Genomic DNA, 14,898 nt, shown 5'->3' on the forward strand with positions numbered 1-14,898 from the left:
AAAAATAAACAGAAATTGCTCGCTTAATATAATAGGATACCGTATTATAGTAATGAACCATACTCAGGAAGAAAATGGAGAAGAAGAAGAAGAAGAAGAAAAGAAGAAGAAGAGAGAGAAGAAGAAGAAGAAGAAGAAGAAGAAGAAGAAGAAGAAGAAAAGAAGAAGAAGAAGAAGAAGAAGAAAAGAAGAAAAGAAGAAGAAGAAGAAAAGAAGAAGAAGAAGAAAAGAAGAAGAAGAAGAAAAGAAGAAGAAGAAGAAGAAGAAGAAGAAGAGAAAAGAAGAGAAGAAGAAGAAGAAGAAGAAGAAGAAGAAGAAGAGAAGAAGAAGAAGAAGAAGAAGAAGAAGAAGAAGAAGAAGAAGAAGAAGAAGAAGAATGAGAATAAGAAAAAGATAGCAAAATGCTGGCGTTTATGCAAATATTAGTGGGTAACCTTCATTGATTCCGCGGTCTTTAAGGTCGGAAATCGGATGCGAAAGTTGTTATACCAAATAATATTCATATGTTGGGATTATAATGTATTCTTCCTATATTTATATTCAGCGTCAACCAACGTTTGCGTAGATAATAATTTCCCCAATAATTGGTTAGCCAGGTTGGTAGACCTGCTTTCTTACGCACACTGGAGGCTTCAATCATCCCTCAACACTCCGTGTCTCTCATACAAGAAACACCATCCTAGGTGAGAACACCTCTGTATAGCTCTCTATAGATTCTTCAATCTAAAATCAGTTAAACAGACTGTAACCACTAGTTAGCCACCAGTTAATAGTTAACTGACCGATTCATTCCATCTTTTTGCTACAAACACTGAACTTCAAAACTCCCAAGTTCATTTCCAGTTATGTCATACTAACATCTACAAGGAATCTCCCTCCAGTGCCTGTAGTTAACTCACGATATTTTTAGTTGAATATAACTATATTAGTTAACTAACAATTTTAGTTAACTACTATCCGCCGTTGTCAACTGAATTGGATCTTTCTTCAAGGGGACTTCAAAGTTTTCAAAATTTCTACCACGGTGAGTGATAAGATATAATATTATTGTTAAACCATTTAGAATTTCCCCAGTTCCTGACAAATGTTGTATGAAATTTCCTTGAAATCTCGCAGGTTCCTCAAATTGTTATAATTTGTTCCTACTCCTTCTTCTTCCTCTTCTTCTTCATCTTCTTCTTCTTCTTCTTCTTCTTCTTCTTCTTCTTATCTTCTTCTTCTCTTCTCTTCTTATTCTTCTTCTTCTTCCTCTTCTTCTTCATCTTTTTTTCTTCTTCTTCTTCTTCTTCTCCTTTTCTTCTTTTCTTCTTCTTCTTCTTCTTCTCTTCTTCTTCTTCTCTTCTTCTATTCGTCTTCTTTTTCTTCTTGTGTTCTTCTTCTTGTGTTCTTCTTTTTCTTTTTTTTCTTCTTCTTCTTCTTCTTTGTTTTTTCTTTTGTTTGTTCTTCTTTTTTTTCTTTTTCTTTTTCTTTTTCTTTTCTTCTTCTTCTTCTTCTTCTTCTCTTCTTATCTATAGCAGAAGCTTTATGCATTTGTCCCCTCCAACTACATTATTTATTCTCGATTATAAAGGTTATTTCGTTTAATGAAATATTATTATTATTAAGATTTATACTCGCTCAAATACTGTAGGTCATTTTTTACAAATAAAATTTCAATTTTCTTCATATTCAGAATTTTTCCAGTTTTTAATATATAGTCTATTATATTATTTATTTCCTCAAAACCTTCACCGGTTCTCAAACTTTCTCAATACATTTATGTTTTTCAACTCCTCCCATTCCATCTATTGTTGATTATGAAAATGAAATCCTAAATAATGGAACACTTCTTTTATAAACCCCAACTTCTTCTTAAACAAAAAACTTAATTTAAATTAATGTAGTCTATGTTATCTATACTATAATAAAGGAAAGTACTGGCTTATACACGTACGGGATAGGAAAGTTATGTTTGAAGCATCATCACGTCTAAACTACTGGACTGATAAACTTGAAATTTTGCATATATAGATTCTTGATTAACCTAGGATGGTTATAGGCATATTCTTAATTCTTCAATGAATGAATAAAAAGGCCTTCATTTAACAAAGCTAAGAATAAAAAACAAAAAATCATGAAAAACATTTCATATGCATAATTAATTACTTAATTCAAGGAAATAAGAAAACAAACTAAGTCATTCAATTTTGGCATAACCGAGAAGGTTGTCTGCCAGGAGTCGGTTATCAATATATCTGTGAAAAATTTTAAGATATTAAGAGAAAAATATACACTAAAAATAAATACGTATATACTGTTGACAAAATCAATAATGCCAACAATCATAAAACAAAAAACAATCAATAATAAATGATCAAACCTAATTAAAACAAAATTTCAATAATTAAACTCTACTAACACCATATCAATAATTCTTCAATATTTCAGTAGGTAACTTTTTAATTTTGTCAAGTTTCAAATAGACCCTTGCGGAGCACGGGTTACCTGCTAGTCTATAATATTGTTTATACTCTCATTCTCTCATTTTCTTGTTTCATCTGAACCCATCCTCTAATTTTAAGATTTGGTCTTCTAGTCTGTAACAATTTCGTTCTGCTTGTTTAATCCCATTCGTGTGTTGATGGGAAAAATACTACTTATGTTGTTTTCTGAGGGTCGACAATTATTGTCGAAACACTGCCGATAAAAACATGTAGTTAGACACATTGTAGAAAGATCCGGGGGTTATTACATTTTATTCCTACACTCAGTGAGTCCAGAACTTATATATCCCGAGCTCGCAAATCGGTCCTTAGACTAGGCACACAGTTAGTCGCCAAACAGTCGATCGCGAGCTACCGGTAGCTCGTGGCGGTGGTTTTTGGTAGCTCACAGAAATGCTTGGGTTGTCAACCATGCATTGAGAAACATGGCTACAAAATTTTGCTTTTCTCACAGATATAACTGAGAAGTTGAATGATTTAAATTTGCAGTTTCAAGGAAAGATAAGGACATCGGTGGAATGATTTGAACTGTAAAATCGTTTTCCAAGGAGCTTGAGATGTGGTAAAAGAATGTCGTCCAGTTTGAATATAAACACTTTTCCAGTCTGAAGAAAATCAATGACGAGAAAAATCCTTCACAGCACCTCAGCATAACCAAGAATACGTTAGAATTCAGACTTGAGACAACAGTTTGATCAACGATTTCAAGTTTGAAAGCATATCGAATATGTACAATTCGTCAACTCTCTTCTGTAGAGATCGATGCAGAAGATTTTGCAGCTTGTGTTGTAAAACATTTTGGTGGAGATCAGGCTTCAGTTGAAATGGAATTTGTGGATTTTTGAAATGATCTTGTCTCTCAGATCACTTTCTAAACTGGAAATATTTGGCCTCAAGTCCCCAAAGAAAATATCCAATTATTATTCAAGTTGCATGAGGTTGAAAGCTAGCTCAGCTCTACCTACTTGTGTAAATCATCTTTTTCAAGTATGAAATTCATAAAAAATCGATATAGGGACATGTTTTGGACAATTGCATTAGAATGGCGGCTACAACGTCAAGAAATTACTTAGCAAAAAAGAGTTCCACTGCTCTCATTGAAATGTATATTTCAACTTTTGTTGTACTTTTTGCTATGAGATAAGTAGATTTCAACACTAGGAATGTATCTTTATAGGCAATAAAAGATACTTTCTTTATTCTAATATTTGTTGGTAGCTCACTAGAAGATTTATAAATGCCATTCTAGCTCACAGGCTCATCAGTTTGGCGACCACTGCTAGACAATACAAGACATGATCAGACACAATACTTCACATAGTTGCTTATGACGAAACACACACTGATTAGTCGTTGCAATTAGACATGTCTTCATAAGCAACTATGTGAAGTATTGTGTCTGATCATGTCTTGTCTTGTCTTGACTAATTGGTGAGTGTCTAGCCTTGGAGTTTTAAAGAAAACACCAAAGAAGTATAAAACGTTTAAAGTATTCAAATCATGAAGTAGCCTATAAAAAACCTATACTATAATAAAGGAAAGAACTGGCGGCTTCTTTACCAACTCTGTGTAATTGAAAGTTGCTGGCTACAAAGATTTCAATACAACAGTGCGCGTTTTCCAATCCAGGGGGTCACTAGTTCTAGTACCTTGAACTTAAATTATCTATACTTATAAAATTCTTATCTCACTGACTCACTGATCACGATTTCTGGAAAACTACTGGACGGATTGCAACAAAACTTGAAATATAGCTTCCTTATGAAGTCTTAGGTGCTCACTAAGAAATCTTTTGGCAATATTTCAACTCTAAGGGTGATTTTTAAGGGTTTACAGTTCGTCTTTTAGCATGTATATTCTTCTTATTCCAATCTCTTAATTATAATTGAAATGTCCATACCATATGTTAATATGGAACTATAATCTAGAGAGAGTACCTCTTCGAAACTGGCAACCAAATTAATAATTTTGTCAGGTTGGCATTAAGTTGAGTAAACTTTGTTAGGTTGACTCAGAGTTGAAGATTAAAATGCATTTATCGCGGAAAAATTGATTGGGCACCGCTACTTCAATAAGAGCTATTCCTGAGAATATTATATTATTATTTTTATTTTCGAATCACTTGATAATGGCATTATTTATAGTCGAAACATACAGGGGGTCACTAGTTCTAGTACCTTGAACTTGACTTATATGTTATATAACTCAACAGTTGGAAACTTTTTTCTCAGACCTAGTTTTTCATGAGTCGCGTGCGGTTAACTACAAGTTGTTGCACGAATGTGTGATTTCTAGACAACAATTGAACAAGACTGATCTTGTAAAGCGTTATTAATGACACTCGCTCGTCACCTTTGTTGATGCAGTCATAACAGCTGTTAACATTTTTTCAAGCTTCCAGGCTGACAAATAATTGTTGAATAGTAGCGCTCATCGAATTTCCATCTATAGTTAGGTCCACATTATAATGGCAGTGGAGAAAGATAGGAGGAAAACGTTGCCGATTCTCTGTTTTATCAATGCCTTCTATACATGGTAGCTGATACAGGCTTATTGATTTATCAAATCAGGTTTATTGAATAATCAAATATATTTTGCCAAGCAAGAAATTATATTTTTCAATAATTTCATAATGAATTTTCATAATTAAGATGGAGTATTTTGTTAATTCTACGTTATTAAAAGACGATCTGGCAACAGAAAAAAGCGAGAAAGAGATAGCACTATCTTCTTTGTTGAATGATAGACAAGGATAGCAATACCATTGCTAATCAAACACTACCATTAGAACGTGGAGTGGACTTCATTATATGCTGTTTACCCTGTTATCAATATTTGCAGTAGCAGAAGCCTTCGGGGTGATTTACAGAATTTAATTTGTATTTTCGTTAAATAATAATTATTATTAATTCATTTGCATTTGAATAATTGCAATATCTCAGTAATTTCCATCTGTAGACATTTTTTTAAGCTGTGTTGAATCATTGTTAAAAACTGTTGACTCTTCAACACTCTTATAGATTAATTTTTGTTTATACCATAGCCAGTTCTAATGCCAAATTAAATAAAATTTAATTAGTGAATTTTGGTCGTAGAATGATTACAGACAATAAACTAACAAGCATATCTGTGATCTAAAATGAAAATGGCATTAGTAGCCGAACCAGTGTCGTGAAAAAATTGTTTAAAAGGGTACTTAGATTCATATTTTTATTTATAATGTCATCTATAATATTATTAAGAAGAGAATTTGCTTACACCGTATACATGTATGGGATAGGAACTACACGAATGACGCATCATCACGTCTGAACTACTGCACTGATTGACTTGAAATTTTGGATGAAGATCCTTAATTTACCAAAGATGGTTATAGTCCTATTTCCAATTATTCAGATCCTCAGTGGGCCCACTTTGATCTCTCACAGAGCACGGGTTATACCTGCTAGTCTATACTATAATGAAGGAAAGAAGTGTACGTACGGGATGGAAAATTATGTTTGGCGCATCATCAAGTCTGAACTACTGCACTGATAACTTGAAATTTTGCATTAACATCCTTAATTTACCAAAGATGGTTATAGTCCTATTTTCAATTCTTCAACATTTCAGTGGGTTAAGTTTGTCAAGTTATAAATTTGTCCCTTGCGGATCACGGATTGCCCACTAGTCTATACTATAATAAAGGAAAGAACTGGCTTATACCCGTACGAAACAGGAAAATTATGTTTGACGCATCATGACGTCTAAACAACTGCACTGTCAACTTGAAATTTTGCAAATAGATCCTTAATTTACCGAAGATGGTTATAGTCCTATTTCCAATTCTTCAGATCCTCAGTGGGCCCACTTTGTCGAGTTCTCATTCAGACCCTCACGGAGCACGGGTGACCTGCTAGTCAAATAATATTTGAAGGACACAATTTGCGTAGCGACCTTGACAGCGGAGGCGATTCTTGATCGGAGATATTTTTTCTTTGTGGGAACAGCTTCGGACAATCTGTTTAGCCACCAGAACTGGTCTGCAAACGTACAAAAACAAGTTCCAGCGTCCACAATCACCCAGCAACTTGCTATTAAATGCTCAAACTTGTAAAAAAATCTACAGGCTCGCTCTCAACTCTGAAGCGCGAGAATTATAATATATATATATATATTAATTTATATGACGCTTGATTTTGTAGGTTGGTAATGTTGGGCCAATCGGGATCATTCACTTGACTATAGTGAGGTCCACGTTATAATGTCAGTTTTTGATATCAGCGATGGTATTACTATCCTTGTCTATCATTCAACAAAGCGGATCTCTTTCTTTCTTTGCTCGGTTGCCAGATCAACTTTCAACAAAGAATTAATAATTACTCTGTTGTATATCCATACTTTTTCACTGTTAAAATTGAAATTTACAACCACACAAAACAGTTTCCCAACAGTCTCCTTAATGATCAAGTAAATTTCTCTTCCCACACACTCTTTGACAAAATAGTCCACAGTTCAAAATTACCATCTCACTAAGTATCCACCAACCCAACCCCCACCACAACCTATTCCACCACCTTCATCCCTTACCACACATAGCCTTGTCATCTCTGAGTAAATTCCCACAGTCTAATGATGATCAACAACAGGTCGAAACGATCGTCACTACAAAAGTAAGTGTATTTTCACTTCAAAAGTGTTTTTTTAAAATTCAAGTTTAATTAATAATTGACTAACAATATATTTTATCTTAATTCATTACAAAATTATAGAAAAATATATTTTTTTGCTTAATAAAATAGAATTGATTATTTTGAATGAGAATGAACAGTTAATATTACATTAATAAAACTGTATCAGTTACCGTCTATAGAAGTCATTGACAAGACAGAGGATCGGCAACGTTGTTCTGCCAACTTTCTTCACTGCCATTATAACGTGGACCTCACTATAGGTACATTGAGTGGTCTATAATCGTCTGTAGTCTGTTTCTTTGTCCTTAAGTTGATTGTAGATGATGAATAAATAAATAAATAAGTTTCACGACACTGTTGAGACAATACTAATGTTTGAAGCCTACATAGTAGAGTGATGTTGGTTGGTAAACGTGGTGACTTGTGCTTCTTCTTGTGGAGCGTGTTCTTCTTTCAGAGGTTTGAAATCCCGTTCTTAAGCGAGACTTATTATATTGATTTATATGACACTTGATTTTGTAGGTTGGTAATGCTGGCCCAATCGGAATCTTTCACATTTGATTAGCATTGCCTTCCTGTAACTAATTTTTGTATTACTAGCTACCCTTCAACTGCTGTCTCAGATACTTGATTTTTTATGTACTCTTAAAAAAAACTTGATAACTGGATTTAATAATTATCATTGATGTTGTTTTCCATGACGAAAGCAATAACTCTGTTGAGTAGTAGAAACTTTGTTTTGAAGTGTATAAAATTCAACAAAACATAAAGTAATTATTGGCTTTTGTCTGTTTGTACCGCAGTTACAATCACAGTTTTTGTCCGATTTGGATAGAATTTGGTATACAAGTAATTTGAAACAAGGTGCGTCGACGTATATATGCAAGATTTTTGAAGTTTTTTATTTTTAAGGATAATACGAAAGGAAAAGGAGTCTCCTTCGAACGCCAATATTACCGTGAACATCAGACTATAGACCTATTCATCATAAATCAGCTGTCGAGTGGATTATTAATAGCATGAAACGTTGCAATGACACATGCAATTAATATCTCAATGTAACTTAGTAAAAAATCAGCTGTTTGGTGGACTATTAGTTGCATGCAATTAATAACTGAAAGTAACATAGTATTTTCTCTCGACCCTTCTCTGCTTTCAACTCGGGCTGACCTGTTGCCAGTATGTCTTGAAGGAGATTATTAGCTTTTGATGTTAGCATTTTTGATACACCAACCTCAACAGCCAAAGACCTTAAAGATGCACAGACTCACATGCAGCGCTAGTGTCGTACTTGGAATTGAAATCGGCCGTTGAGGGGGCAACCTATAAGATTATTACATACCAATTCCTTTGTAATCTATAATATTACAAATATATAGATATAATATCTTGTGCTAAAATACCCTAATGGCGGCCTTCAAATTTCAAGTAAGAGCTATCATTGGGAAGGCAAAGGCATTGTGGGTCTATATCTCTTTAAGCTGTACAAAGGCTAAAAATATATTTTCTACTGGTGATATTTTTCAAAGTTTTTGATTTGTATATCAACAAGCTATCGAAATAAAAAAGTTTTCTCAGAAAAACATTTTTCCCATCATTGCTTTTTGAGATATGAGCGACTAAAGTTCAAATTTTTGGGGAGAGATAAATCCATGAGATTCAGAGGATAAATTCTCCATGATATTGTTGATTTAATAAAACAAAAAGGTTTTAGAAATATTAATTTTTGAAAAAATTATTTAATTTACCAAAAATAACTCGAAAAAAGTTTTTTTTTGGTTAATTGAATAATTTTATCAAAAATTGATATTTTCAGGAAATTTTTGTTTTATTCAATCATCAATACCATGAAGAATCAATCCACTAAATCTCATGGATTTATTTATTACCAAATTTAAAATGTTCTGTCCCAAAAAATTGAGCTTTAGGCGCTCATATCTCAAAAAGTAATGACCGTAAAAAAATGGTTCCCTGAGAAAACTTTTTCATTTTGATAGCTTGATGATATTTTTCATTTTGATAGCTTGATGATATACAAATCGAAAAACTATGAAGAATATTACCTGTAGAAAGTTATTTTTAGCCTTTGCACAGCCTTAAGGTCTTTGTCAACAGCCATTAGTCGTTCTCACGCTGATATCTCGCCGGCACGACAGGAACAGGACTGGACATAATTTACTCTGATGGATAGAGGAGGCTGTGGTTTCTAGCTGCGCGAGGTCTACTGTCCACAGGACTACTAGTATAAATATATACTTGTATCATGTATATACTGCAGTATCGTGAAGCAGTTGCGTTGTTCACTGACGTAATTGCTCCGGAACAAGTCCACTGTTGAAACAGGTTTTCTGGAGAATTATCATCTTGGTCGAATATTATTAAATCGGATAAGCAAAGCTTTGGCGTCACCGAAGGCTGGAGAATCCACGTTTACCTCAGTTTGAACGGCTCGAGTCTTTCAAGGGCATTTGATAAAGGTTGAACTCTGAGTTCGGATAAAATTATTAAAATTGATGACTAGTTATGTAGGGCTACAAATTAATAGGAGGAAGTATAGTAAGGTTCACGATGTAATGGCAGTGGAGAAAGATAGGAGAACAACGTTGCCGATCCTCTGTCTTATCAATGCCTTCTATAGAAGGTAGCTGATACAGGTCTATTGATGTAATATTAACTGTTCATTCTCATTTAAAATAATCAATTATATTCTATCAAGGAAGAATTTATATTTTTCAATAATTTTATAATGATGTTTCATAATTGAAATGGGATATTTTGTTAATTAATTATTGATTCCACATTGTTAAAAGACGATGTGGCAACAAATCAAAGCGAGAAAAAGATATCGCTATCCGCTTTGTTGAATGGTAGACAAGGATAGCAATACAATATTGCTAATCAAACACTGCCATTATAACGTGGACCTCAGTATAGTTCTGTAGGGATAGAAATTAATAGAAGGAAGAAGAAGCCCCATATTAATCTTTTAACAACGTGAAATAACGTTTAGACATTGTAGTTATACTTGCTGAAGTACTAGAACTATAGTGGGGTCAACGTTACAATGACAGTGGAGAAAGATAGAGAAGCAGCATTGCCGATTCTCTGCCTTCTCACTACTTTCTATAGAGGATATCGGGTCATCCGATTACTATTGACTAATCATTCTTGTTCAGAATAGTGCATAAAAACGGAATGACACTGATTCATTCACTCACTCACTCACTCATTCAATCATAATCAACAGAACTAAAAATCTACTGGACCAAATACGTTCAAATTTGTTCAGTTGGCCATCTAGAGGCGCACTAAGAACGGATTTGAAAAAAATACAGAGATCAGTGTTTTTATGCTTTTCAAGAAGTTATTGGCAAAAGATGTTCAAATTTGGTACACAGGCTCAGGCTCAGCTGAGGTGTAAAAATGTTCTATTGAAAGGTTTTTGAAATAACTCTATGAACACATCCAACATAGGCTGTTTTACTGCGTTTTCCTAGCGTTCCCTATAGTTTTTTCTGCATCTTCTCACATTTTTAAATTACTAATTGAGGGGCAATGTTCAAATTTGGTAGACAGGCTCAACTGACATGAATAGAAATGTTGTATTGGGAGGGTTTTGAAATAACGCCCAAGGTCGGCGAATTTTGAGGGTTTTCTAATCTTTCTCGAGAACTAATTGACAGAATAATACTCAAATTTTGTACGGTAAGAGTCTGGAAATTTTATTTTGAGAGGACATCAGAATCACATTTTACTTCCCGTCTCCCATCCAATAAAACTCATTGAGATACCGGCGCTTTCCTTTTCCACCTCCAGATTGCATTTTAACAATGAAGAAATGTAGATCTAATCAATCAACAAAATATTTAATCTCAATAATTGGGAAAATTTATTATTTGACTATTGAAAAATATATTATCATGACAAAAAAAATATAATTGAAAATTTCAACCAAGAACGAACAGTTAATATTACAACAGATTTACGGGCATCAGCTATCCTCTATAGAAGGCAGTGGAAAGGCAGATAAACACCCCTGCTATCAAAACGTGGACCTCACCATGCCGTTATCTACACTATAATAAAGGAAAGAACTGGCTTATACACGTACGGGATAGGAAAATTATGTTTGACGCATCATCACGTCTCAACTACTCAACTGATTAACTTGAAATTTCGCATATAGATTCTTAATTAACCGAGGATGGTGATAGGCTTTTTTCAATTCTTCAAGATTTCACTCGGTCACATTTTCAGTTTGTCAAGTTTCGAAATAGACCCTTGCGGAGCACGGGGTTCCTGCTAGTGTGATAATAATTTCAATTTTCTGACGTACTACAAGAATTATAATTATAATTAGTGTTCGTAGTAGTAAATGAATACTGTAACAAAGCAGCGAGAACCTGATCAAACAATGAATGACGATGATTGTCATGAAACCAATTTTCATAATTATTGTCGCCGAACTAGTATAATAGCTAGTGAGCCCCCGGGTTGGAGAACTCGCTCAAAAATGTCGCTCTGATACGCTGTCTATTAAAACAATGGAAAGCTGAGGGGAATGGTTCAAGCAGTCTTAATTTATAATATTATTACTAGGTTAGTCGTTTTGTGAACAGTAGACCTCGCGCTCAGAAAATTACATTGATCTGTTGTTATGTTTTCTCAAAAATTAATAAATAATTTATCAATTTAAAATGTCTAGGAAAAATCCTAAATAAACAAAGAGCTTTCTGTCCTATCGTACCGTGACGTGTCGTCCCGGAATGTGAGTGTGAGCGCTGTTATCAGGTCTGGCTGCAACTGTCTACAACGTTGATGGAAAGATACAATTTTCAAGATGTTCGATGTCTTTGAACGGGTAGCATTATAGTCAACTGTCTACTAACGTTGATGGAAAGATACATTTTCGAGATGTTTTAATTGTTTATTAATTTTTGAGAAATCATAACAACAGGTCAATGTAACTTACTGAGCGCAAGGTCTACTTTTCACAGAACTACTAGTAGTCCACTAGACAGCTGATGATGAATAATTCTAGTCTGATTTTTACGGTTAAATTGGCGTTCAAAGGAGAGTCTTTTTCCTTTTGTATTATCCTTAAAATGCAAAATTTCAAAAAACCGTATGTATACGTCGACGCGAAATTCAAAAAGGACCTGTCAAATTTCATGAAAATCTATTGCTGCGTTTCGCTGTAAATGCGGAACATAAAAACATAAATATAAAAAAGAAACATATAAACATAAAGAGAAATGCAAAACCGAATCTTGAATCTTGAAAACTGAATCTTGAACCCAAAACTTGAATCTTAGACCTCACTTCGCTCGGTCAATTGAACGAAAATCCCAATTAAATGCTGTAGATCACTCCAAAGACTTCTGCTACTGCAAATATTGACAAAAGGGTTAACAGCTAAATGGAAATTCGATGAGCGCTGCTATTCAAAAATTATTTGTCAAACCAAGAAATAAAATAATTTATAATTATAAGGTAGGAATTCATTGTTATTAAACTGCAATCATGAAAACTTTTATAATTAATTCTTTTCTTTTTCGAAACAATGATTAGTTCTTTTATGATTCGCAAATGTTGATAGCTATCCTATGTTATTGTTAGGCAATTATGAATGAATGAAGAAATAACCTATCTATGAATGTGTACTGGCTGCATTCGCAAGATAACCAAACTACTTGCATAAGAACAGTTATGTAGAGAGATGTCAATTAATTGAAATAGAAAGAGAGAGAGAGAGAGCGAGTGAGAGAGATACAGTGAGTTTTTGGCACAGAAAGACAGTGAGAGTGAGAGAGAAGAAGTGTACGGTGAGGAGAAAGAAGAGAGAGTGGAAGAGAATGGAAGAGAGAGATTTTGGAACATTGAGAATTGATTGAAACGGTGTGAGAGAGAGAGAGTGTGAGAGAAAGAGATACAGTGAGTTTTTGTCACAGAAAGACAGTAAGTGAGAGTGAAAGAGGAAGAGTATAAGCTGAGAAGGAAAGAGAGAGAATGGAAGAGAGAGGGAGTGAGAGACAAATATAGAGAAGGAGGGAAAGTGTGATAGAGAATAGAAGAAGGACAAAATATGTGTGAGTGTGTATATTGATAGAGCTATATTTAGATTCGGTAATTTCTAATGAGGTGTTCACCTATTTCAATATTAGTCCTTGAGTAACACCAATATTAGTACGCCTATCTATTGATCATAACCTCAACAAATTAGATTGTAGTCGCATAATAATAGTGCAATAATAAAATACAAAGAAATTCCTATAGTGAGGTTCACGTTATAATGACAGTATTTGATTAACATTGGCGTTGTCTTAAAATTATAAATCGGCTTTTATATACTTTGCCCTGAAATGAACGTGTTTAATTGTGGCTTAATTCACAAATTGAATTCTGATGACAGAGTCAGAACGGGTTTGAAAGAGGTTCTGAAATGGTAAGAAAAAAATGTTCTTTTCCCAAGTCAGCGGAAAAAGGTTGGCTTCTAAGAGTTTTAATAATGTTTTTTTTCATCCATCTTTTCATTCTCCATTATCCTACATTAGAGTGGAAGGAGAAGTTGAAGAAGGAGAAGATGATCAAGAAGAGGAGGAGGAAGAAGAAGAAGGACAAGAGGAAGAGGAGATAGAATAAGAAGATGAAGAAGAGGAGGAGGGAAGAGGAGAAGAGCAATAATAGAATAGAATAGAATAGAATAGAAAAAACGTTTATTGAATAAATAAGCTACCTTAAGCGAACCTCAAAGAGGCTGCTTGACAAGGTACTATTATACAAAACATGTAAATTCAAATATAAATATACATATATCAGTGAACTTTATTTTTACTAAACAGTTACATTTACTTATCAGTTTATAACACTGTTAAATTTACTTAACAGTTAAAATTATCAGGATATTAATTAATTAATTGTTGGCCCAGCTCTCAAAAATCTAACAAGTGTTATAATATATAGTCAACCTGAACTCACATACAAAAAATATAACAGAATGAATTACAACAGGACAATACATTAATAATGAGTTACATTATGTTACATCTGAAGTGTGATTATTCAACCAAATCTTCAAATTTCTTTTCAACAGGCGCATATTAACAAACTCAGCACAATTATTGGGTAAATCATTGAAAGTTAATGTACAATGTACATTAAGGTGTTTCTGGCTGAATTATTCGAAGTAAATGTACAACATACCTCTCATTCCTTAAATGATAACTAAATATTTTTTGCAAAAGTAATTTTCTAAAATCAAAGTAAACAGAAATATACCTTTTATATTCAAAAGGTTCTCATATGAAATATCTCCCTGAGAATTGCTGACCAAACGTAAAATCTTCCTTAAGAAGGATTAATATATTCAAATTCGATTCCTATTCCTTCCTTATTGTCTATTTCACATCGGCACTATCAAAACTCCTGGGAATCTTCCTTATCCTCAATGTTCGGCTACTTCAATGCAACTCTTACTAACAACCCGCGAAATAACAGTCTGATGAAATAATGATGGCATACAAAAATCTTCTTTCCTTTCATCACTTCCTTGGCGAATTAGACAACTACTGATAACTGTATTTGAGCTCAAATTGCCGGTTACTCCAAATAATCCAGCCAGGTTCACGTTATAATGACAGTATTTGATAAAAATCTGTATTGCTATCCTTGTCTATCATTCGACAAAGCAGATAGTGCTATCCTTCTCTAGCTTCGCAACGTTGCCACATCTCTTTTCAACA

The sequence above is a fragment of the Nilaparvata lugens genome, chromosome 9 (genome assembly GCF_014356525.2).
Source record: "Nilaparvata lugens isolate BPH chromosome 9, ASM1435652v1, whole genome shotgun sequence".
Lineage (NCBI taxonomy): Eukaryota > Metazoa > Arthropoda > Insecta > Hemiptera > Delphacidae > Nilaparvata > Nilaparvata lugens.